The sequence below is a fragment of the Triturus cristatus genome, chromosome 4_1 (assembly GCF_964204655.1).
Source record: "Triturus cristatus chromosome 4_1, aTriCri1.1, whole genome shotgun sequence".
Taxonomy (NCBI): domain Eukaryota; kingdom Metazoa; phylum Chordata; class Amphibia; order Caudata; family Salamandridae; genus Triturus; species Triturus cristatus.
This window is the reverse complement of record NC_140585.1, coordinates 643,593,469-643,621,049: the sequence shown is the minus strand read 5'-3', so window position 1 is coordinate 643,621,049 and position 27,581 is coordinate 643,593,469. Positions and strand designations below refer to the sequence as shown.

At 43.3% G+C, this 27,581-nt stretch overlaps 1 protein-coding gene across 6 annotated transcripts in view; it reads right to left on the bottom strand.

The window, feature by feature from the left end:
• Positions 1-27,581, bottom strand: part of LOC146855326 (uncharacterized) — a 915,814-nt gene that overhangs the window by 871,656 nt on the left and 16,577 nt on the right. For all 6 annotated transcript variants that reach the window (XR_014981308.1, XM_085653035.1, XM_085653037.1 and 3 more), the window contains one exon: positions 22,308-22,438. The gene's annotated coding sequence lies outside the window, so the exon portion shown is untranslated. The remainder of the gene's footprint in view (positions 1-22,307; positions 22,439-27,581) is intronic.

Genomic DNA, 27,581 nt, shown 5'->3' with positions numbered 1-27,581 from the left:
GTCATCAGGATAAAGATGGATATCCGCAAGCGAATGGGACAATTTGGGAATGGGAAGAGTATCGACCAGATAATGAATCGATTCCTTATGTTTTCACGAACACCAGAGACACTGTGGGAAAAGACAGATTTGTGATTCAAGTGGCACAAGCTCAAGCGGACCTGTGTGTCCAGAGTGTGGGTTATATTCCTGTTGGTGTTAGTGATTGTATTACCATATTAAACATCGACGGGTTGAATAACAGTACCTTCTTAGCATCCCATAATACATACTTCGTATGTGGAAATAAAGGTTATTACCGCTTGCCAGCCGGTTGGTCCGGAGTATGTTATGTAGCCTTCCTGTTGCCTCCTGTATTTTTGGCACCTGCATCCTATCATAAGGATTTGAAGTTGTTAAATAATGTAACTGTAAATAGGTATAAACGTACTCTATCAATTGATGATGTGGACCAGACTGACACCAGTCTGCAGCAGTACATTGATTTTAATTTAGGATTGTTTTTCTTCGTTGGAGCTGCCCTAAATAGTAGGAAAGTTCGAAGGTTAACAAGAGTGGTAGAGGCTGTGACAAACCAAACCGCTGCTGCTCTTGGGAATCTTACGGAAGAATTGCAGATTACCAGAATTGTTGCATTGCAGAATCGTATGGTGTTAGATGTTATGTTAGCTGACCGAGGTGGAGCTTGTAAAATTATCGGAAGTAGTTGCTGTGTGTTTATCCCTGACCACACACCGTCAGTCTATAATGCAATCAACAGGTTGCATAAAATTGCAGCTGAAATCCATACAGAAAACGGCACTTGGTCCTTTTCTGGATGGTTTTGGGCCTTGATCACTGCTTGGGGTTGGAAGGTTTTAACTGGTCTCTGTATAATTATAGCAGTTCTGTTTTCTTGTTGCATCTGTGTCCAATGTGGTCCCTTGCTCTGTTCCTTATGTGTATCATTCTGTATTCCCGATAAGAAAGCTATTTCCAATGTCACCTATCAGAAACGTTTAGCTAAAGAAGTAGAAGAAATGATGACAATTGACATATACGATGATTATCCTAACAAACCGGATGTCTTCAGTAAATGCTGAAAGGGTCGTCTGTTGTAAATTGAAACTACGATGTGATTAGGCATTTACCAAAGACATGAATTCTCCTTCCATAGAACATGTCTCTTTCCGTGATGTTGACTAAAGTCTGGACTCCATTTTGTATTGTCATGTCTCCACGTGCTCAACACGAGAAGAGTCCTATCTTCGTGTTAGTTGCTCTTGTAATCTGCCTAGTAACAGTCTATAAATAGTTCCTTTGTCCGCCTGGCGCATGCCCAGGCTTGACCACATCTGTTACCAGTTAGTCCTTGCTTGACCATGTTTTCGCGGGCTCAAGGAGTATGTCAGCTCCGCCCACATATTGATCTTGTATCGAAAATGTCCATAAAAGGTAACATTCCTTGCCTCATGCTGTATCCACCCACTTATGAGCCCCTCTGTTGTGTATAAAAGGGGACCGTGTACGCAAGTTCTTTGTGCTACTCTATGCAATACCGAAGGGTGTTGTATGGATTGTAGGACCACCCTTAAGGGTTAATAAACTCTGTCTTTGTACTTTGCAGCTTCCGTGCCAACTTCCTTATAGATTCCATTGCAGGAGAGCGAACCCTTGTGTCCTGCGGGCCTAGCTGGGGCCTGTATTCATCACACTGAGGCATTACAAAGGGAGTGGGAGGAAACATGTTTGTAAGGCCCTTGATAAACCTCAGAACAACCGGAGATTTAAAAAGTGAAGGTTGATCTGGAAGGCATAGAAAAGCCGATAAGGCCGAAAGATAGCCCTTGACCGTGGCCACAGCACAGCCCTGCTGAGCCAGGGAAAGAGCAAACTGGAGCACATCAGAAAGATGGGCTTTTAAAGGGTCAATGGATCTCTCTCCACACCATTTTACAATCTTGGACCACCGGTAGGTGTAAATGGACTTGGTGGAGTGTCGCCTGGCCGATAAAATAACATCCACCACATCTGGCGGGAGAGAGAATGAACTCAGGTTGGCCCGTTCAATCTCCAGGCATGAAGGTGTAAGCTCTGGAGGTGGGGGTGTAGAACCTGCCCCTCCGACTGCGAGAGGAGGTCTGCCCTCAGAGGGAAACGGAGCGGAGGGCACGAGGAGAGGTGGAGAAGATCTGTGTACCACACCCTTCTTGGCCAATCCGGGGCGACCAATATGACTTGGGCCCGGTCTTGGCGAATCTTCCTCAGAACCCGAGGAATCAAGGGTATGGGAGAAAACGCGTAAAGGAGTCGTAAGCCCCAACTCAACTGAAACGCGCCCCCCAACGCCCCCTGCATCGGATACTGGAGACTGCAGAACGACGGGCAGTGCGCGTTTTCGCGGGTGGCAAACAGGTCCACCCGAGGTGTCCCCCACGTCCGAAAGACGTGATGAACCACCTCCGGGTGGAGCCTCCACTCGTGGTCGGCGGAGGACTGAGACTGTCCGCACGCACATTCAGCACCCCGGCCAGATAATTTGCCATCAGACATATCCGATGCTCCTGAACCCAGGACCATAGTCGTAAGGCCTCTCTGCATAGACAAAGAGACCCCACTCCTCCCTGCTTGTTGACATACCACATCGCGGTCGTGTTGTCTGTCAGGACTTGAATCGACTGACCGCGAAGGGAAGGGAGGAAGGCCTTGAGCGCCAAACGAATTGCCCGCAATTCCAGAAGGTTGATGTGAAGCAACCTCTCCTCTGGAGACCAAAGTCCTTTGATCTCCAGATCCCCAGATGCGCACCCCACCCTAAAGTGGATGCATCCGTTATCACTGTGGCCACCGATGGAGGTAGATGGAAGGGCTTTCCTTGAGACAGATTGCCCTCCACGCTCCACCAAGAGAGATCCGCTGCAGCTTCTCCGGAGATCTTGATCGACTCCCCGAGATCCCCATTGCGCTGATACCACTGCTTGCGGAGACACCACTGGAGCACCCTCATGTGCCAGCGTGCGTGGTTGACCAACAGAATGCAGGAGGCAAACAGACCGAGCAGGTGAAGGACCTTCAGAACTGGAACAACCGCTCCACTGTGGAATAAAGGGACCATCTCCTGAATGTCGAGAATCCTTTGAGGAGGAGGGAATGCTCGACACACAGTAGTGTCCAGTACTGCCCCTATGAACAGGTTGCGTTGAGAGGGCACCAGGTGAGATTTGGGCACATTGATTGAAAAACCCAAGTCGAATAACAGCTGAGATGTCACCTGCAGATGACGCTGCACTATTTCTGGGGACTCCGCCTTCAGAAGCCAGTCGTCCAGGTAAGGGAAAACCAGGATCCCTGACCTCCTGAGATGAGCAGCCACCACTGCCATCACCTTTGTGAAGACTCGAGGTGCGGTAGTAAGACCAAACGGGAGGACCGCAAATTGGTAGTGTTGCGACCCAACCGTAAAACGGAGATACTTCCTGTGCGACTTCAGGATTGGGACATGGAAGTACGCGTCCTGTAAGTCGAGCGACACCATCCAGTCTCCTTGCTGCAACGCTTGAAGAACCTGCGCAAGGGTCAGCATCTTGAATTTCTCCTGTCTCAGGTAAAAATTCAAAATTCTGAGGTCCAGAATCGGACGCAATCTGCCGTCCTTTTTGGGAATCAGAAAATACCGGGAGTAGCATCCCTGACCCCTTTCCTGCTCCGGAACCACCTCTTTTGCACCCTTCTGAAAAAAGGCCAGAACTTCTTTATGCAGGAGAAGCAGATGGTCTTCCGAGCAATAACCTTGGCAAGGAGGGTAAGGGGGAGGAAACTCCCGAAAGGGAAGGGCGTACCCAGTCTCTACGAGGTTCAAAACCCAAAGGTCGGTTGTAACAGATTTCCAACCCCGTAGAAAGTAGGACAGCCGACCCCCCACAGGTCTTACATGATCCGGGATGGGAGATCTAAGGCTGCTTCCCTGAAGCCTCATTGGGAGCAGAGGAGGAGGAGGAAGAAGAGGGGTTGCGACCAGAACCTCTCCGACCCCTTTGCTTCCCTCTATAGGACCTATAGAGGGGATTCTGCTGCTGTTGTTGCTGCTGCTGGGGTTGTCGGAAGGAGCGAAAGGATGATCTTCCGAATCCCCTAGACTTTCGAAAAGCTGAACCCCTAGCAGGAGCCTGCAGACCCAAGGACTTCGCCGTCAATCTACTATCCTTAAATCGTTGAAGGGCAGAATCTGCTTTCTCCCCAAACAGCTTCTGTCTGTCAAAAGGCAGATCAACCAATGTGGCCTGAACATCCGCTGAGAATCCAGAGGAACGGAGCCAAGCCTGTCTCCTTGCGGCTATGGACGACCCCATAATTCTCGCCACCGAGTCCGCCGTATCCAGCCCAGACTGGATCACCTGCCTGGCAGCCGCCTGAGTGTCCGCAACAACTTCCAAGAAGGACGACTTATCCCCCTCAGGCAACTTAGGGGCCAAAGATTTGATAGAGTCCATCAAGGCATGAACATAATGCCCCAGCAAGCATGTGGCATTAGATGACTTCAACGCCATACTTCCTGAGGAGAAGGTCTTCTTGGCCGCCTGATCAACTTTCTTTGACTCCCTATCAGCCGGAGACTGAGGGAAAGCACCCGAAGCATGTTTAGAACATTAAGCCTGCACAACTAGGCTCTCCGGAGATGGATGTGTGGACAAAAAATCCGGGTCTCCTGGTGCAACTCTGTACCTCCTTGCCACCTGTCTGCAAACCGCCGGAGCTGAAAGAGGCTTCCTCCACACCTCCAACACTGGTTCCAAGATGGCCTCATTGAAAGGCAACAAAGGCTCTGAAGCCGACGTCGGAGAGTGTAACACCTCCGTAAGCAGGTTTGACTTGTACTCCACAGAGGGCAGCTGCAGATCTAACAACTCTGCGGCCTTCTTAATCACCACATGGTAGGGTGCCAATTCCTGTGGAGGAGAAGACCTTGCAGAAGCATGCTCCCACTCTGGGGTGGTATCCAAACCACTTGCTTCCTCTATTCCTTCAAACTCATCCGAAGAAGAGTCGACTTCCCCTTCTTCCACCTCTGCCCGATATCTTCCCTCCTCCAATACCCTTTGGGCCTCCCGCCTCGACTGGATCCGGGGAGCCGGCGTTGTCGACGTCGTACGCGGCGTCGGAGGAGCCAAAGGTACCGGAGTCGGAGGCGCCATAGGTGGAGTCGGCGGTGCCGGATGCGGCGCCGATGGAGTCGGCCTCGGCGTCGAAGAAGGCTCCGAAGACTGACGGTCCATCCGAGGCCGAGTCGGATCCCCAGCCGGCGCCGGAAACTGCCAAGAAGGCGCCATCGGCATAAAGGGCAGAAAAGGAGCCTGAGCGTAATGCTGCGGCACCCCTAGCGTAAACGCATTCGGACCCACGGGACCAGTTGGTGCTCCGGATGGGAAGGACGCCCTATTAAAAATACCATACATGGCATTCAGAAAGCCTGAGGGATCCGTACCTGGAGCCGGGAAATGGGGATAAGGGACCGTCCCTGTATCCCCTTGTGGAGTCACCGGCATCGGCTCCGCAGAATCATCCACCGGAGCCGCAGAGTCATCTGGCACCGGACCAGCCTCCTCCTCCTGTTCTTGCTCATCCAAAGGAACATCAGACTCCACTTGACCCGGAGTCGAAGCCTTGGACGGAGCCGGTGACGGCGTCGGGGAACGAGCTGGAGCCCGCTTCGGCGAGGGAGACTTCGGAGACTTAGAAGGAGAAGGAGAAGGTGACAAGTCCTTGCTCCGACGTCGACGGGGCGAAGCCGACCTCGACTTCCTGGACTTCGAGGACCGACGCCGAGAAGAATGCTTCCTCTTCTTGTGGTGTTTCTTCTACTTCGACGACCTCGAAGTCGATGACTCCCGCCTGGACTTCTCCTTTTTTCTCCCTCTCTTCTCCTCACCGATTTTCTTCATGAAGAGCTTGGTCTTCCTCTCCTTCAGCGCTTTAGGATTCATGCTCCTACAGCACCCGCATTCTTCCATGTCATGATCAGAAGAAAGACACCATAAGCAGTCCTGATGCGGATCCGTCATGGACATCAGGCCTCCGCATTCCCTACAGGGCTTAAAGCCCGACTTCCTCGTCGAAGACATACTGAATTTAACACAGTAACAGAGCTAAACTACAAAGTAGCTAGAGAGCACTGGAAAAAAACCGTTGCGCGTCGACGGCACGGAAAAAAGGGAACTGACGTCATCACGCCAACGTGGGCTTCTTATGGCTCCGATGACGTCGTACGGAGTCGCGTGCGGAGCCGATGCATTGTGACGTCGCCCACGTCGACGTGGAGTGCTGGGAAAGAAAAGTTCAGTGGAATGCTGGCGCAGGGGATATTCACAAGGTGAGGAATCCACTGGCAGATGTATCCATCAGAAACACCAGGTATGGGAACACATGGAAAGAAATATTGCCTTTCAGCAGGAAAGGTATAGTCCAAAGCTCTGTTTTTAATATAAAGGCAGGGCCTTCGGTGGTCTCATATCTGAAAATAAAGGATTTGAAAAAAATATTATTGTCTACGGGTGCTTGTGAAAGACAATTTCTATGGACTGGAATCTAGAGAATGCTAAAGGGATTCTGGTATTTTACTGACCTCTGCTGGTCGTTTTCTATCAAGATAGAAAAAAAAATCCCAATGCGGAAGCAGACAAGTCCTATGGCTGATCTCCAGAGCCCACAAACTACATAACATTTAAGTATATACTAAAGTATATACTAGAAGTCTTGAAAGCTTGACCTAAAAAACAGCAGCTTCAAATTTAGATTGTCTTTTTTCCAGATGAAAATAGATTACAGCCTTTCAAAATAAATGCTTCAACATCAACAGAAATGCCATCACTGGTCCGCTTAGTACAATTTTGCAGGATCTGGGAAGGACAGTTTCCTGGAAGGATATCTTCAATAACTTCTTTCTCAAGTGGAAAAACAAAATGAATTGTGTTGTCACCACAATTTAGGACATATTGTTAAATTTCAAGCCTTGTGCCTTAACATTTTTGGAATACAAATAATTTTCAAAGTGTTATGCTCTCAACAATTCTGGTCCTCGCTACCTCAGCAACAAAATCCATTTATCTCCTCACTCGCCTCCTTCATTCAGCTTTGATCAATTTTCTAACTGTGCCCTGGATAAAAGGACAAAGACAGGGAGGCCGCTGCTGGACCAACTTGGCAGCAAAAGTTTAGAACTCTCTCCCTGCCAACATTAAAAGTTCATCATCTTCCTTTTGTAGGAAGTTTAAAATGCGATTATTTAAACAGCCCTAATTATTCTCCTAGCTGTGCCCACTAATGCAAGGAAACCTTTCTGGTATCAGTCATGCTTTAGAAGACATTTCTTCATCATTAAAATTTGCTCTGCTACTGCAGAAGAAGTCTTTGCGGCTTCATCTCATAAATCTATCAAAGCGCTTGTCACGCAAGAAGTGAAATTGAAATATTTCAACAAAAGTGGATATTATGTAATGTTTCCCTTGTTGGAAGCATCACTCCAGAGAAATATTCACGTAGATCTTCGTCTGTTTTTTGGGAGGAAATAGGTGCAAGCACATTGTTGATGATAAATAACACCTTACGAGGGCTTCATTACAATTGACGTCTGAGGTATAGCTTGAACCCGCAATCCAAAATGTGGTAGGAGAGATGATGTTTAACAGCCTTTCACCTACAATGTTGGGACCTAGGTTTAAAGAGAAATCATACAAGTCTAAATACAAAGGACTCCCCATTTATCAAGAAAATAATTGATGCAATTGAACTGTAAAATCAAATGTCAATGGACTATTATTTGGCCCGGTTCAGCAATATGGAACAAAATAAATAAACAGGATGCCAAACCGACAGTAATCAGAATCTAGATGTGGTGTAAAGAGGAAAAAGTTAAGAGAATCGGGCCCTAGTAAACACTGTTGTGCACTTTAAAAAACAAAGTGCAAGAACTAAATCATCACATAAAAACAGTCAGAGGTTACACACCATATAACTAATTTGGCAGATACGAACAAAATGCAAGGGGTGAATGGAGAACATGGGCTACGAAGAAAAACTGTAAAACAACAGAACCATATCTAATTAGTTAGATAGTTAACAAGAATTGGATATATATGTGCTCTGAATCCACTAACATAGATCGCATCGCATCTATAGTTAGAGCTTACTTTACCTGAGAATATTTTTTGGCAGCCTACGCAGCAACCCTACACACATACCTACTCCCTGCTGACGAGAGGCAACTACCTCGAAGCACGTGTCCAGGGATGGCTAACGCGACACTTATTTTCATTTTAAACTTTTGGCATAGGCGTACCCGCCGACGCTACTTCATGGACCACAATTCTTTGGGGTACATGCTGGTAGGACTAGCAGAGTGCGGCCAATCGGATTTTTGTTTACATTCAGGCTCCCTTGAGCCGGTGGGGCTGACGAGCCCATGGCTACGCACCTGCGCGCCTTGAGTGGTACTTTACCTGAGAATATTTTTTGGCAGCCTATGCAGCAACCCTACACACATACCTACTCCCTGCTGACGAGAGGCAACTACCTCGAAACACATGTCCAGGGATGGCTAACGCGACACTTATTTTCATTTTAAACTTTTGGCATAGGCGTACCCGCCGACGCTACTTCATGGACCACAATTCTTTGGGGTAACACGCTGGTAGGACTAGCAGAGTGCGGCCAATCGGATTTTTGTTTACATTCAGGCTCCCTTGAGCCGGTGGGGCTGACGAGCCCATGGCTACGCACCTGCGCGCCTCGAGTGGTACTTTACCTGAGAATATTTTTTGGCAGCCTACGCAGCAACCCTACAAACATACCTACTCCCTGCTGACGAGAGGCAACTACCTCGAAACACATGTCCAGGGATGGCTAACGCGACACTTATTTTCATTTTAAACTTTTGGCATAGGCGTACCCGCCGACGCTACTTCATGGACCACAATTCTTTGGGGTAACACGCTGGTAGGACTAGCAGAGTGCGGCCAATCGGATTTTCTCTAATGAATTGAATGTATCCTTGGATTGAAGGGTGAAAACTCCCATGTCAAACAGTAGTCAATAACTGATTTTAAATTAAGGGGGGAGAAGGCGGCTGGAAGAGGGTCTGTAAAAAGGTATAATTATAGCTACACTGGTTACTGGGATGGCTAGTAGTGTGCAGCCAAAGAGAAAGCCTGAAAATTCAGTACCACTTATGGATTATGAGAGCACCTGGAATACAAGTAAATAACAGTAAACAAGATGCAACTGCTGAAATACATCTACAATGAGAACCATTTGTATGACTCAGAACTAGTGTGTTTTTATGTAGCCTGTAAAATATACAAACTTGTGATTAAGTTCATTATGGTACTCAATTGTTGAGTGCAAAAAATGTTGAACTTTTTTTTTTTGCAGAGTTTTATATAGCGCGAACTTGACCCGAATCCAATCAGGTATCAGAGCGCTTTACATAGCACCAGTTACGTTACATGAGGACACATTCATTTTTGTTAGGCACGGGGAGATTAAGTGATTTGCCCAGAATCACAGGATGTTCAGTATCATTACCGAGACTCGAACCCAGTTCCCCAGGTCCGAGGTCGAGCGCCCTAGCCGTTAGGCCAACTCCTCTCCCAACTTTAGATATAGACAACTTCGCTTGCCGCTAACAGTAGTGATCACTACAACCAGCCAAGGTTGCAGTTAACTGAAAAGCGTTCTATTCATAAATCAAGTATGAACCTGCTCCAATAACTTTAGGAGTACAAAGAAGCCACCTTATTGGTCCACAGTGCAGTGATTTTGCGGTCAGCTTCATAACCATCATAGCATAAATATGTCTTTACTTTTAGGAAACATATAATGTGATCTACTGATACAATTAAATTAAAAGATTTATGCTCTCTTAATATTGCTGATACTGAATTTGATGGTTGCATTTTCTAGAAGATCAAACACACTGAATGATCAGCACTTTGAGCAGCCAAAATTCAGGGGATTAATAATATTCCTAGCCAAAGAATGCGCTGTCTGCCAAGTGACAGGAGGGGGAAAGATACAAGTCTATACAATGCCTTCCCAGATGTTCTAGCTTGCTGCTTTAGTTGACACCATAAACTTTCCGCAACAAAGCATAGCACACTAGGCAGCATAGGTTAGAGCGTGTGCAATTGTTTTCCAAATGGCCCACAACACCACTTTATTCATCATTGTCATGGCTTCCCAAAGCGCGTTAGAGAATTCTAAGCAGCCACTTACCTGAATGAAGAATCCAAGCTCAATCAATAGCAAGCCATACTGGCACTTAACTCATGATGATATTCAGATTAATTGTGTCGTAATTCAGATTTGTGGTCTGTTAGGCCAGCAATGATAGCCTGGGTAGAACATATTGTTCTGTGATCATTCATCAAGTACATCAGTTTGCCGAAACAGAGGTTAAGCTGGGCTATCTTGTGCCCCCTGAAAGTAACTACTGTCATTGAGGACAGTGTGAACACTGGCAGGCAGTGTTGAACTGTAGTTCACCAGATGAAAATGCTGCAGTTTCAGACGCAACCGGAAAGCAAAATGAAAACATAATTATTATATCTTGCGTCATTGTCTCCTTTTCTGGGACTAGACAATTGTCTTAACAATACAAGGGGGAAGATAGACTTGGTAGGGAAAATCCTTCTTTTTACATAGCTCTAAGCCTCATTGGGAAATATAATCAAAGAGATATAACCAGAAAGGATGAGATCTGTGCTGATCATCTAAAGCGGAGTAATAAAGAGCATACAAAAAGAAGAGCAAAGGACCCAAGGTTGTAGCATAGTGAAATTGAACAATGCATTGCTTCTTTACACATAGAGTAAGTGCACAGGTTTTACAGGAAACACAGATCGTGCATAACAGACGCCCAGAGTAAAATTCAGTGTTTGTGATTTATTCAAGGGCAGGATCAGCACAGATGTATTATTATGAATCCCTATGTGTTGTGATCACTTTGCCACACTGCACACAGGGTTCAAGAACTGTGATGCTCCCATCCATCTTCTGGATGAGCCTAGGCTTCTGAACTACTTGCATCAACACCATGAACCTCTCTCTGACCTAAGTAGCGACTGGTCCACAAGGATGTAACTCAAGAACCCTGGCAGATTAAGGCAAAACACAAAACAACACAGAGGTAAAGCGTAGTATAAAGGCAAGGGAAAGACTGAGCATTAAGTCAATCTGGTGATTGCTGGAGGGACTAGGCAGCATTAAACATCAGGCCTCTCTACTGTTGGTTCAAGCCTGCTCTACTGTGGGTTGTCACAGTTTTAATTCACACCTTTAATTGTGTTCAGTAGGACACCTTCTGCACTGCAGCTCCTCAAACCACCAATTTAATGAAAAAATAAACATGGTCATCTAGTCTGCCTAAAATGTGCAGGGCGGCCCAGTGGCTTGAGATATTTTAATTCATTCTACCATTGGGTACAAAACACACATGAGAGATAGGATTGCAAACAGCGCAATTGGTCCACAGGAATGGACAGAGGGACAGAAAGCATGGGGGACAATGTGGCACAGGTAGGGAGAAGAGCACAAGGGGCAGAATACAGAAACATTGTAAACCTTTTTTATACATTTTTTTCATGTGCATACAGAGTATACATTTCATAATGTCAGTGATAGTTATGGAATAACAATGTAGGTGAGGAGCGCACTCTATTGTGTAACCTAAGTCAATGTATTACGGTGTGTGTGCTGTGTTGAAAATATGCCTGCGAAGCATATATTAGTAAAACTGTCTGAGTGGCCTAGACCCTGAAAGGCGACTAGGGCTGCAACACGCACTACAAATGAGTGGTTCATACATTCAATTCAATTTTAATCAAATACATTTCCAATGAGATATAAACACAATATATATTCAAGTATCCATGCAAGTTAGAACTTTTCAATTGTTTCCATTAACAAGCCAAATGATTGCCAAAATAAAATTGCATATTTATTCTGTACAAAAAATAATTATTACAGCACCCAATGCATTTCGGGACACTAGGTCCCTTCGACAGGGGTATTCTGTAAGGAGAAAAGAAAAACATTTCAAAAGATGCACTCTTGGGATCAGGTTGAGTGTTAAAAACACTAGTGTAGTTTGTGAACACATCGTGCTCCCTCACCATAGTGTTTGAAAAGATACCTGACATTCACGACACTTACTATCTTGACACCGGTCGAATTACAAACACTATAAAAAGAAAGAAAATGTAGCAAAATAAATAAAACCTCAGAATAGTCAAAAGCAGTCTCACAGTGTGTTCTGCAATTACATGTTATCACGTACCTGCTAATCAATAGCCGACTGTACGTGTGAGAATGACCACCAATTCAATTCCACACCTAAATATGTATGGCGCCTGAAGATTAAAAAAATACCTAATTATATAACTGTTTGTAATGAGGATTATCATCCAGACTAACTAAAAGGTTATAACATTGGTCACCTTGAAATCCGACAAAATATACGTGTATACGACCACGCAAAACTTAATCCGGTACGTTTAATTTCTTAATAGAAGCCCCTTGAAGAAATCTGATTACTCCGTGTCACCTACCAAACAAAAAACGCTCAGTCAAAACTATAAGTCCATATGCCCAGGACATGACATCACAATATTGGCGAAACTATCACCGCCAAGATGATAGTACGTAAGCGCTGCTTACCGATTTATGCTGGCAACAAATCTCGCATTCGGCCGTTTTCATTAGCGTATAGCGTTCGCCCGTCTCGATGAGATACAACTTCCTGGTTTATACGTTGGCACGATGACAAGATCAAAGAGTGCTCAACAATGAAGACGGACTCGTCTTGTTGTGCTTTTGCGATTTAGAAAAAGAAACTGAATAAAAAGCCGGATGTGATCAAGCACCAAAGATAAAATAGTTCACCGCAAACGAAAAAACGAACGACAAGATGCTTAAAGTGCATGGGTACCCTTAAGAGAATATGTGAAGTGTGTGTAACTGGCAATGTTTATGCACATAATACAGGCAATTACATTATTATCCTGGATTAACATAGTCATAAATTCAATAGATTGACACAGTTTATATTTCTGGGATTCATGCAGCCATGGTTACTACAATTAAACCATTTAAAATAAAAAATAAAAATATTTTGTAATTATTCATGTGAAGACACCTACTACTACAAATCATACCTCTACGTGTATCTCTGTTTGTAAAGGTATCTGAGGATTTCTGTGGTATTATTATTACTGTTTGTAAACAACTTGATTTTGTCTTCAATATATGGTGTGGTACCTAGTGTGGATCCCTTAGTAATTCATCAGATCGCTAATATGCATTTCTAAAGGAAGCAGGCCATCTCCAATTTGTCATTGAGACCATGTGGCATCATGGTCTGAAGTTTCTTAATCCAAAACACTTCTCTCTGTAAGAGATGTTTAGAATTGTCTCTGTCTGGAATTTTTGGTACTTGCTCTATGATTTGGAATTTCAATTGCGCAATCTTGTGATGTTGTTCTTCCCAATGTACAGCTAAACTCGAAGTAGTGCTCTTTGTGCAAATTTTGCTTTTGTGTTCCGTCAGTCTTATTTTCATCTTCCTTTCAGTTTTACTCACGTACAACAGCCCGCATGGGCACTTTATTGTGTAAACAACATTTTCAGAATTGCACGTCGTACTGCTTTGGAGTTTGATTTTTGCACCGGTTCGGGGGTGTAACAAAATTTCTCCAAGAATTGCATTACAATGGATGCAATTCCAACACTTGAGTGTTCCATATTTAATAGTTGTGGACTCCATTGTTGTTAGTGGCTTAATCTTTTTCGATAGCATTTCTTTGAGATTATGCGCTCTTGTGTACGCAAACAAGGGTTTCTCACAAAACAACCTGTTGAAATCAGCTTCAGACTCTAATAGGTCCCAACGTTTGCAAATAATCGTCTTAATGACCGACGACACAGTAGAATATTTAGACACAAATACAATACGGGTGTTTGATTGTTTCGTGACCTTTTTAAGTAGTTGTTCCCTGGACCAGTTCTTAACTTTATTTAATTGTTGGTTCAAAAGATCTTCAGGATACCCTCTTTGGGCATAATTAACTATTTGTTGTTGCAAAGTTTCTTCGCAAACTTAATCATTGGACGAGATCCGTCGAGTTCTTAAAAACAGAGAGACTGGTAGATTCTTTATTAGAGATGGTGGATGAAAGCTACTGAACAGTAGAGCATTGTTTTTGTCTGTAGGTTTTTTTAAACACACTGGTGTTTACTTGACCTGATTCGATATCAATCCAGAAAAGAAAGTGCGTTTTTACTGATGGTATACGTGAATTGTATCCTTGGGTCTGTTTGGTTAAGTGTGCGTATGTTGTTGATCAACGCGGACTCTGATTTGTTCCAAATGAGGAAAATGTCATCAATAAACAGACGAAAAAATGCTAGACCTTCTTGCCACACGGGATCTGATAAAATATAATCATTTTCAAATTTGGCCATGTACGTGTTTGCATAAGCAGGTGCTCCCGGAAATCCCATGGAAGTTCCATTCAACTGTATATAAAACTTCTCGATTCCAGTTGAAATAGCTGTTCTGTAGACAAAATTCCAATAGTTGTAAAATGAAACATTTGGGTGCATCCAAATTTTCTTGTCTCAATAATGCCCATTCCACTGCTTCCAAACCATTGGCATGCGGTATAGAGGTATATAGTGCAACCACTTCAATGGTGCACAAAATCCAATTCTCAGTCGATTCCTCTTTGACAGTGTTCAAGCTTCGTAAAAAATCTGTCATATCTTCTACATAAGTTCTCCAACTCTGGACAAACGGTTGTAGATTAGCGTCAATATAACACCCGGGTTTTTCGAATATAGATTCACATCCAAATACAATCGGTCTAAAAGGTGGATTGACCACACTTTTATGTATTTTAGGTAATAGGTCAATTTTGGGTCTCTGCGGAAACGGATTTGTAAGATATTTTTTGGTTGATGAAGCAATCCAGTGGAGTTCCTCTGCCTGTTCTAAAATTTTGCTTAAGACTTCTGTAATTTCCACAGTATGATCATCCGGTAAACTTCCATATATTGCCTCATTGTTAACATGTTCAAAAACTTTACTTTCATAATAATCTGAGTCCATCATCACTAGGCCACCACCTTTGTCTGCTTTTTGAAACACGATACATGGATCTCTAGCGAATGTTGTCATTGCGCTGTATTCCGCTCTACTCAGATTTTTGAATTTTTGGGAATATTGGATATTTTTAAGGTCATTTTTGACGAGTAATTCAAAAGTATCTAAGGTTTTATGTGATACTGGAGCTATGAATGTACTTTTTGGTTTGAATGTAAATGGTGATGTTTCTTGATTGGATTCTTGTGGACATATGTTAGTGAAAAAATTCCGTAATCTCAACGTTCTCATGAATTTATAGAATGCCACTTCTGTCTCTAGTTCAGTTGTATTGTAAGTACTCACAAACGATGTTCCTTTGTTCAGCACTCTTTCTTCAAATGTTGTCAGTTTGTCAGTGGAAATATTGATTAGAAGACTTTGGTTTGGCTCCTCAGCCCTTTCTTGCTTTTTTCTTTTTCTTTGTCCTCTCCTTGTCTTGATAATCCACTGGCAGTTTTGTTCTGATTTTTGTCTTGGGTTTGTTCTGGTGGTCGACCCTGATCCTTGCCTCCATCCAAAAAAGAAACGCTAGAGGTGGTTGCACGTGTACTCACTTCTTATTGTTTTCCCGTTGTTTTGGCTCCCACTGTGCTTTTTAAAAGGTACTCTAGATGTGTCAGTATCGGATTCAGAAACGTCACTTTCTTCTGAAGATGTTTGATGTCTATAACAAACATCACGGAGAATCGAGCATCTACCAAAGTCTACACAGCGGAAGAGGCAAACTACACTAGTGTTTTTAACACTCAGCCTGATCCCAAGAGTGCATCTTTTGAAATGTTTTCCTTTTCTTCTTACGGAATACCCCTGACGAAGGGACCTAGTGTCCCGAAATGCATTGGGTGCTGTAATAATTATTTTTGTACAGAAAAATATGCAATTTTATTTTGGCAATCATTTGGCTTGTTAATGGAAACAATTAAAAAGTTCTAACTTGAATACTTGAATGTATATTGTGTTTATATCTCATTGGAAATTTATTTGATTAAAATTGAATTAAATGTATGAACCACTCATTTGTAGTGCGTGTTGCAGCCCTAGTCGCCCTTCAGGGTCTAGGCCACTCAGATAGTGATAGTTATGGAACATTTGTCTAATCAGATTGCCACTAGAACAGAAAAACATCAGGGTCCATTGTGGTTCTGGTAGACATCTCGTGTCTGGTCATGTATGGGTGCCTAGTGAGACTGGGTCTCCTCCCAGCTTGTGAGCTACTGAGGTCTATTCAGTGCAACTGACTACTCTAAAGATTGGCTGTAAAACTTTCTCCTATTTGGACAGAAAGAAAGGGGGGCTGGGAATGAGGGCTTTGGTTGCTGCTGGGTTACAGGCACTGGGAATCACTTTCACACTGGGACTATGATGTGAGTGGGTGGGGGGGCTTTTCGGGGAGTTCCTGTGCTGCCCGGGGTGTTACAGGGTCGGGCTTCGCCTGTGTGACTGCTGGGGAATTCGTGGGGGTGTTATGTGTCTGTTTAAAGCTGTGGAGGAGCATCGACCATTCCATAGATATAGGACGTATCCGTGTGCCCCGTGCCTCCTCAAGCTTGAATGCGTCCTTTCGGCTGCTCCCCATTTTTAAAAATTTTTAAACTCTGTTTTATTGACTTTTTTAGGTTACATGTATATGAAAAGCTATAAACTTCTGTAATGAACCATGCATCAAATCACATATCAGCAAGGGAAACGCAATTCTGGTACATGAAGTGAGAACATTTCAATGGTCTATAGGATAGTCTTTGCACCAGGATGCGGACGAGTCCCGATGTTGGCTTATTACATGAACACAACAGGCCTCGATGCAGGGAGAGCATAGCGAGATTAGTCCAACGCATAAAGTTTTTCAAGTGAATCGGTGCAGACTGCGGATCAGGCGTCAAATAGGTAAAACAGTCAAAACCCAACAACCACAACATAGACCGGTGCTTATATGGGTATTCCCACCCTCCTCCCGTCCCCTGCCGCGCTCCGCTATTTAGTGGTCTGGCTGGTGCTCCCCAATCAGGACGCTAGTTGCATTCACCCGTGGTACCTACTCAGGATCATCTGGCATGGAACACTACGGCTGCGCGCTGGCATGACCCCCACCTCCTGCCCTGGGTGTGGACTCCTCTGGTTGTTCCCTCGGGCGTGCCTCCCCAATGCGCTGAAGTGCCTGGAGCAAGCCCTCCCACTGTGTGGCTATGGGTATCTTCCGCAACCCCAGTGTCTCTTCCCCTCTTCAGCTGCTCCCCATTTGGGCAGAATACATAAACAATAAAGGAAAACACACTTGGGATGAAAAAAAGAGAATGTGTAGATAAATATTTTACTTAACCCAGTGTTCTCCCATTGTGCTTTGCTGCTGCAACAGGTCCAAGGCTCAGCTCTCTGCTCAGCAGTGGTGGTGGCAGCATGGTGTAGGCCAGCACACACAGACTTGCTGTTAATGGGTATTCTTTCATGTGTGCTGTGCTCCAGACCTGGACCTATTGTCCTTGGTCCAGTGCTATTTAACTTTGTTCTCTACTCTACTTAGCTCAAGATGCTGCGCCACTGGCAAGGAAGAGGCATTGCTGAAGTTGGACCAGAGATGTAATGCACACTTCAAGCCTCTTAAACGTTGGTGGGTGGAAGGGGGGGATGTTGGAGGGGGGCGTCGGCGGGATAAAAATAAAATCTGGAGTCAAACACACATCTGAAATTCAGGAAGGACTTGTAGTGCTGTGCCTGGAGCTTCTGGATACTCCCAGGAAAAGGAAGGACCTACAGCGGGCAAAGGCCATCTGTAAATTTCAGGACAGGGAGTTGCCGACAGCAGAGCAGAGCAGAGCAGTCTATCCACAGAACAGGGAGCAACTGATGTGCTGAGACTGAAGCCTCAGTGTTCCCCATGGAGGGCACAGCAGTGTGCATAGTTAAACTTATGGATATGGGACCTTAGGTGTGCTTGTGTCTTAAAGTGAGGGATACCCTAAGGTCTTCAATAGGACAAGCCCACAGGTACCCAAGTTTTTCCTCGTCAGACCTCTTTGGTTAGACCGCAGGGTAAGCAGACACTACTGGCCACAATCATGGTGGCGTTGTTAGAGTCATATGCTTCTGGTGTAGTGGATTCCAGATTCCCTTCAGTTCTTGGCTGCCAGGCCAGCAAGGGCAAGCAGTCAAAGGCTTCTCAGGAAAGTAGTGTGGGGGGTTATAGGCTCAGAATTTATGCAGTTAGACAACAGACACAATAACGGACTTTGAGTGCTTGTCTTAGTAAATACAGAAGTACTTTAATCTTACTGCAAAACAAAATACTACAAGCATTATTGGGGGCTCAGCTACAGGGTTCTACATAAAATAATGAAGTGGCTACAGGACTATCAAATCAGACTACAGAGTTCCAGATGCGAGCCCACAACTGGTGATATGAGCACTACTCAGGTCAGTTTGTACCCTATCTTGGGCAAAAAATAGTACTTAATGGCAATAGGTAACCTCTCGAACATGCAGAATTATTTTTTTAATCCGAGACACACACTTCCAGGTTCTACAGTCCATCATCATATTCCCGGGTCCCTTGGAGGCGATTTTGCACAGCCGATGATGGTGCAGCGGTTGTGGTATCCTCTTCACTACCCAATCCGGATTATGCAGCAACTCCAGCACCGAGACCACCCTCCTAGCCACCACGGACGACATCAGCACCCTCCTCGACAAAGGTAACACGGCTGTCCTCATCCTACTAGACCTCTCAGCACCCTTCGACACAGTCTCCCACCGCAACACTAACCGCCAGACTCTACGACGCCAGCATTCAGGGAACTGCCCTCTACTGGATCCGCTCCTTCCTCACCGGCTGAACTCAAAGAATCAGACTCCCACCCTTCTTCTCCGAACCCACAGAGATCAGCTGCGAAGTACCTCAAGGATCCTCAATCAGCCCCACGCTCTTCAACATTTACAGGGCCCCTCTCCCCACCATGGACAGAAAACACAAACTCAGCATAGTATCCTACGCCGACGAGACCCGGCTCATCCTCTCCCTCACCAATGAACCAGACATCACCAGACACAGTTTCCAGGAAAAAATGAAAGACGTCGCCTCCCGGATGAGCAGCTGGCTGAAGCTCAACTCAGAGAAAACGGAAGTCCTCGTCCTTGGATCCACCCCTTCCGCATGGGACAACACCTGGTGGCCCACCGCCCTCGGCAATTCCCCCACGGACCACACCCGCAACCTCAGCATCATATTGGAGTCCTTTTGTGGTAAAGTCATACCACAAACCACTGGTGAAAGTGTAGTCATCTGAAGGTTCAGCCCAAGCTACACCAATGATTTATAGGAAGATTGAGGGGTTTCAATAAATATGTTGTATCCGTCCTGGAATATTTTGTCCATCCTGGAATAATCTAAAAGATGGGAGGAATAGATTACAGAATGATTTAATGTGAGTGGGAGTCAGCTGTTAAGGGGAGGAAAAATATTTCCAGTTGTACTGGGAAAAATGTTTTGTGCATTAAGGCCATTTAGGGATGCATAGGACCAAAGTGAAGGTCAAAAAATGTTATTGGTTGCCAAGAGTGGATGGAATGGTGGAGGACTTTGAGGAAGAATGCCCTCAGTCCGTTTGTTGCTAGTGCCAAATCTAAAATAACAAATGTAGGGCCTTTCTCAACGGTTAAATTGCCAGACATTTCCTAGTGTAAACTGGGGGTGAATAGCATGAGCACCCTCGACTTGTTACAAACTACTGAACAGTATCCTCTGGAGTTGACAGATTACTATTCTAAGTAGGTGTTGGTGGAAAAATATTGGGATTGTCCCTACATCAACAGTTGCGGACTTCCTCAAAGAAATTGTGAGGGAGGGCTTTCCACAGACTTTTATCACTGATAAAGGGGTGTGAATTGTTTCTGAGGACATGTGATATTTAAATAGTATAGCTGTGGAGCATCTTCGAATAGCACTGGATTCTCCCCAATCCATTTGAATAATAGAAAGAACGAACATAATGATCAAGGATTATATACAAATGGCATTCATGTAAAGATGGGAAATAAAGTCTGCTCCACAAGACATGCTGTGGCATCACTGTACTGCTTTGAATGTTCTTACAGGCAAATAACTTTGTGAGTGTTTGAAGAGAAAGCTGCCAAGTTGAAATAGATCTCCTTTTAGCTGGAAAGATAGGACAATGGGTGACTGTAAATTAGACCAGGAGGTGAGTGATAAAGTTATGACATATTAGCAAAAACATAGAACAGGGTATGATGTCAAGAGGTTCCAGGAAGTAATATAAGACGGTAGTGACGTACTAGCAAAAATATAAAACAGGGAATGATGATAAGAAGTGGGTCTGACAAACGAGTGGTGTTGTGGAAATTGGCTGTGTGTGACGAAAACCTAGGTTGGGAAGGAAAGACCAATTGTAATTCCCATGTCCATGAAGACTGTGGAAGTGGGGAAGAATGTGGTGGTATTGAACAACAGAAAATGTGAATCCTGTGTTGGAAGCCTTAAAAGTGAGGGTGAGACATGGTGAGGCCGAGTAAAGGTGAGGCATACAAGAAGAAAAACACATTCTGGGTACAGCATTTTGTGTTGAAGTCAACTTCGTTCCAGCCTTGGTAAACTAATTTTATTATTATTACTTCTTTTACTTTATTTTCCCAAAAGTGTGTAATGTAATCTAACAGTTATATAAACAATCTTTTTGTACAGAATTGCCTTCTGCTTGTACAAAAGGGGATGCGTTATAATCTATTTACATTAACAGGGTGGGTTTCTTAGAGACAGTTACATATTCCGCATTAGGCAGCCACGTAAGCACTAACAATGTTATGCATTCGTTTTAGCAGCACAAAGATATTCCCTTTTAAATTATATTATGCAATTTATGTCAACTGAAAATGTGTTGCTGGAAGAGTGGAGCCATACCAATAGTGCATTCTTAATACCATTAAAGCATTCACTTTTTGTCAAGTTGCGTGTGGTCCATCATTCACTTGTATAAGAGGTCATCGTGCTCTTGTACAAGTGGTCAGGATTTGCTAGCAATCAGGGGCATTTAGGTAGCAGTTGCTTTTACAGTACAAAACTCATACAGTGATTGATCGGAGTGGGCGGGAGAGGAGCATGGTAGTAGATTCTTTGATGAGTGACTGCAGGCATTCGGGAATGGACAAGGGTAATAACAGGCTTCCATTTTCAGATGGACTCTTAGTGCTCCAGTTGAAACTTGATAACAAACAACAAAAATGCCAATACTGATACTTTTTTTCTATACGCTTCTAATTGCGAGGTAACATATTGAATGAAAACAACATGAACCTTTAGACCACTGATTCCGTCAATTTAATCAATCATTTTTTGATTCTTTTTTTATATACACCATAAGTTTTGTGATTTTTCAAAACTTCAAACACTTATACAAAAATATATGACTGCAAACATGTATAAATTACATTCTCATTCTATCCAAACTTCATCCATTCTTGTCATTCGTTTCATATCTTCACTCATTCACTACTCATACCAAACTGCACAGTCTCAGACAAACATGCTCTCAATCAAAAACAGCTTTTCACCAATTCTAAAAAATTCCCCAAAAACCAAGACCTTGGTTTTGGCCATAAGAATTAGAAATTGTTTTGACAGTATCATACATAGTGATGACTTTGTTCAGTACTATTCTATGGTCATTTTGAAAAATGAATTTTTTAGAATTGGTGAAAAGCTGTTTTTGATTGAGAGCATGTTTGTCTGAGACTGTGCAGTTTGGTATGAGTAGTGAATGAGTGAAGATATGAAACGAATGACAAGAATGGATGAAGTTTGGATAGAATGAGAATGTAATTTATACATGTTTGCAGTCATATATTTGTGTATAAGTGTTTGAAGTTTTGAAAAATCACAAAACTTATGGTGTATATAAAAAAAGAATCAAAAAATGATTGATTAAATTGACGGAAACAGTGGTCTAAAGGTTCATGTTGTTTTCAATCAATATGTTACCTCGCAATTAGAAGAGTATAGAAAAAAAGTATCAGTATTGGCATTTTTGTTGTTTGTTATCAGATTGGTGGCTTGTCCTTACTGATCTAAGCCCAAACCCAGTTTTGGTGTTGCCAGTTGAAACTTAGCATATGGAGAAAGCTTTCCTCTTACCTTCACCAGCAGCATTGAAGCTCCAATATCTGCAGCCATTAGTATTAACAACTCTCACTCTCAAATGGTGATGACCAGAAGTAGAAAAAGCTCAGACACCTGCCTCCCCAACAGCTCACACAGCTCTCCTTCTGCACACAAAGTGATGTGGTATTAAAAATGTGGCAAATTCCAATTAAAACACTTTAAGCATTATAATATGTGCATAGTATGTCCATAGTTACGCCTAGAAAACTTATAGGTACACTTCACTTGAAAAAGGGTCTTGTAAGGACCCTTGGGTATAACATCTATTAAGAATACCACGCGATAACAAGGCATGATAATACCATTGACATTAAAATGAGAAACGAACACAATATGCATGGCAACCACATACGGACAAATGGGCATTTAACTTATCAGGGAAAATACGCCTTTACAGAATGGACAGGAATATAAAAGTACATCAAATATGACAATGATAGTTTTGTCTAGGCCATTGTCAATAAAATAAACACTATTAAATACTGTACATGGTAACATTTATTCATTTTAAACAAAAAAGAATAACATGAAACATAGATCTATTTAGCTATTAAAATATCTCAAAGGTGAGTGTTGGAAACAAACTTATAGACTGGAAAAAGTGAACAAAAATGGAGGAAGACCGTGAATCCTGCACATGGAGACAAAAATGGGAATAGAAAACTGGCACAGTATCAAGTGGCATCTGAAACTAAATAGCTACTACAAACAAGTAACAAGCATTGGCAAAGACCATATGTTTTGCCTATGCGAAATCTATATACATATAATTTTAAAATTCTATCCTTTTTCTCCAAACATCATTTTTAAGCTCATAAAATACACACATTTTCATCTTAAATATACACTTGTACATTTTGGAATACATATCTCAATTCATCCAACCCATAACCTCTAATTTAGTAGGCTGGGCTGCACATAGGAGGGCTACTGACAAGTAGCTGGAGATCTACCAGTAGCTCCCTAGCTACTCGTTGGAGATGCTTGTGCCACATCATGATTTTCTAGACGTACTCTTTGAATGAGAACACCCGTTCTTTCAGTTCGGCCAGCACAAACCCATGGTTTTCACTGTGTGCATTGAAGCTAGTTAGCTCATGCCCTTGATAAGCGAAGGAAGGTGCGTGCAAGGACCAATTACATTTCTAGGTTACCATACGATATGAGCAAACTGAACCCCTGGTGAATTTTGATGTCCAATCAAAGTGCTGCCTCAGCCACCACTCCCATAAAACGTGCTTTTAACCTTCCAGCAACATCAATAGCGGCTGTTCGTCCCATGCTCCACTGGTGCAGGGCACCGGTGCATTCTGGAAATCTGGCCAACCTCGGAGTCAAACATATGTGCGTAGTGCACGTCACCAACGCATGCTGGTGGTTAACAAAAAGAGTACCTGCAGAAGCCTACAGTGGAAGGACACTGGCCACCCGAAACAGTAGTTGGTCCAGGCTCCACAGCTCAACGTCAGAGGCGAGGAGGAGGAGTGGACCCGCAAGGAAATTACAGTGATGTAGGAGCCACATGGGAGCTAGCCAATGGTAAGTAATGGGTGGGTTCTAAACCCCTTTTAAGATATATATATTATTTTTACTACAAGAGATTATGTGCAGGTGAAACATAAAAACCTATATGCACATACCATGCCAACAGTAGATTTAAGGAACAAATGTATCCGATCATTCTCAATTATATCTACTGTGGTCAATATTTTACCTCCAAAAGCAGCACCAGCAAAACGTGAGAGACTCATTCTGCCACTGTGACCCCAGCTGTAAATGACTAAAACAACAGGGCACGACAATCTTACACCAGTTGATACCAAAAGCAGATGATATATGACCTATCTAGAGGAATACAAAACTATGGCAATTTAATATAATAAAAAGTACACTGTAAAGGAAATTATTTCAGAGTATAAATGGGACAAGGTACTGGTATAAGCACCAGAGGATTGCAGTATTGCGAAAATGCTTACAAAAGATTGCACACTGCATAAATAAAATAAAATCCCAGCCTAGGTGTTTGAACAATACATTACATCAAAAACCAAAGTAAGAAGAAAACATGGAAGGCACCTAAATATTACCAAATCCCACAGCACCTCTAAGACGCTTGTAGCACAGGGAAGGAAACGCAGGAAGATTTCAACACCAGCCATTCACCTTCTACCCTGAGGAGATGTGTGCCTGTCGTGTGCTGAAAATAGTTGTGCAATCTGCAGAGTCTAGCCCTCCATAAAAGAGTTTACCATGCTTCGAGTCACATGAAATCTTAATCGATGGAGTAAGGGAACCTAAAGCAGGGCAGGAGAAGAGTGAGGCGAGAAAGCAACACAGCTGGGAGAGGCAACAGGTCTGCGAAAAGACAGCTGAGATCACAGAACATGCGAGTCCCTGGAAGAAGCCTGCAACATCAATAACATACTGTTAGCCTGAAACACATGCTTACATATTCTGCGAAATGCAATTGTACACAGCAGTAATTACAGCAAGAAGAGTAAACTATTTCAGTGGATTCTTTAAAACATTGGAAAGCCAAAGGGGCATGGCAATAGTCCCGAATAATCATACACTTTCACTTCACACACTTCTTAGATCTTAAAATACTCTGGATTGAAGAACTCTATTATTTAGGACACTGAAGCCGCCATAGGTGAGTGGTGGACAGCAACAAACTTCCTGGTGAAGAGGTATTCACATACACCACTCAACCTGGAACAAAGTTGAATGAGCTCTTTCCATGGGTAATTGTCTGCTATCTTCTAAAATAGTATGAAACGTTGGTATGGTTATGGGAGACCTTTTTCCTTAGAATCCCAATCAGCCACTTATGAGTTCCTGCTTTGTCCAACTGAAAACTCTGTAAAGCATCTCACCACTTCTCAATACGAAATATCATATTCCAATGGTTAATGCAAATACTCAAATCGAGAATGAATTTCACTGAGGAATTACGAGTGGCCACTTATTTCCAATGGGACCATTAACAGCTGACGGCCCCAATAGAAATACGAGATCTGTGGAAATACCGCAGAGCTCTTAACTTTCACCAGGAGATTCCAGTAGTTAAAAGAAGTCAAAATCTTTTGAACGTCCTGCCCAAAATGAGGAATTACCCTGAAATATTGGGCCCAGAATTAACAATTTCCCTGGGAATTTCTCATGTCTACGTGGACCCTCAGGGTCCAACTGATAATGGGTTGGCACCACCGGTAACAGCAACTCCAGAGATGGAGAAGGTCTGGCCCTTTTAAACCAGTACTTATAATGAGGGCCTAAATGTCTACCTATGAGCAACAGAAAGAGTAATAACTTGTCTTCAACTTATTCAAAATGTGTCAGCCAGACTAATTAACTTAAAGAAAAAGTGGGAACATATTTCCCTGACTTCTTATCAACTTCACAGATTACACAAAAGAATAATTTTTAAATCCCTAACAATCATACATGTGGTGGTATAAGCAGCTGCCCTACTTCTAAGCTGCAAAATGTAAATGCCATTCACAGATAACCAATCGATATTTGATAAATATTGCTCATAAGTAATAAGGTACGGGGCTAGCTCTTTTTCTGCAGCAGCAGCTAGACTCTGTTGTTCCCACCCATTTCAACTATACTCCCAGCCATTGATCTTCACTTTAAGGAGATGGGTAAAAATCTGGTTCTTCAATCTTTAGTCTAGCTGTATGGTTAAAGCGCTGTGTGGTGGTTTCATTAGCACCAAGAAGCTTTGGCTGTAGTGCTCTTACAAATAACCAGTAACGTCCTTAGTACTAGAGTCAAATGATACATTTACTTCACCCTTAAGAGGTTATGGTAGGAAGGTAAAAAGAATATGATAGACTATGTCTGACACTTTGTAAAACACAGTAAAACACAACTGAGCAGCAGGTCCTGGATTCCACAGGCCCCAAAGCTCACTTGAGTGCTATATTTCCGACAACCAGTGGCCAAACCAAACTGCGTTCAGGTGCTTTCTACCAAATGGCTATTACTATAGTTCACTGTATTGGATAACTTACAGGTTCTTCACTTTGTGGATTGGAATAGGGCTTGCCCCATCAGAACTGGCATGTCATCAAGGCCCAGCTGCTCATTCACCTCAGTCATCATAACTAGTTTCAGACTCCCAATGAAGCATGAAGACGCTTATATGTGGATTTGAACCAGTTGCTCTTAAGCTGCAGCACAATTTGGGTGTCACACATACAAAGATGCAGCACAAGCTGGATTTCAAATATGCAATAGTTTAATAGGTAGATTAAACAAGCATTGGCAAAGCCAATAGTTGATGCTTTCTCGTCTTTGCCCATTGAGACCTAGTGGAGTGGATTTGCCACATGTTTTTTTCTGATACCGTTCAGCATTACAAAAACTAAAAATGGTTAATGCAGATGCTGAACAGTATCTGCAACAAGAAGAAAAGAATACAGAGGCAGTATGAGTCATAACGCTATGAAAGTCTTTGCATCATCATGCATGCTTTACGACGTGATGGCCATTTTAATTGATTTATCATTCGAAGAGGGCAGATGCCTGAATTGGAGGGGGGAAACATGCACCAATGAGCATTCTTTCTGGAAAGGAGTGACCTGGCAGCAAGGTGAACCTGAATTGCCCTCCACAAAAGAATAAAAATATATTTTGTTTTGTAGGGTGCTGAGTAACAGTGGAACAGACAGATGGGGGATGTCGAGTGAGCTGGAGCAAACGTGAAGGCAATTGATGATCTGAGTATGGGTGGTTGAAAATGTTTTACAAAAATGTATTAAAAATCAAGAAACTCAAGCAACCGATGAGCGCGTAATGGGGGAGCAACAAATAGGGTGGGGAGTTAGGACTTGTAGAAGCAGATGAAACAGCAGACTAATGGGGGGGACAACATGTAAACTGTGGGGTTCTGATTTCAAAAAAGAATCACACGAAGAAGACAACAAGACAACGCATCTACTCAAATGGAGTGCTACTAAATGTAAAAAGAAAAAGTATTTTTTTTTTTTATTATTTTGTTTTTCCCCCAAAGCCTTTATTGGTCAGCAACGAATAGTACACAGCTTCTCGCCTACAACCTTGGTTAACAGGCCGGCAGCAACAACATGCAGTTACACAGACGTACAGTTCTTGCTAGACAGGATCAACTGATTAACACAGCATGTCGCCTACAACCCACATGGGCCGGCCGTGGAGTAATGTAATTAAAGCTGTTGAAGGATGCATACATTAGCAGTTATATCAGCAAGGTATAAT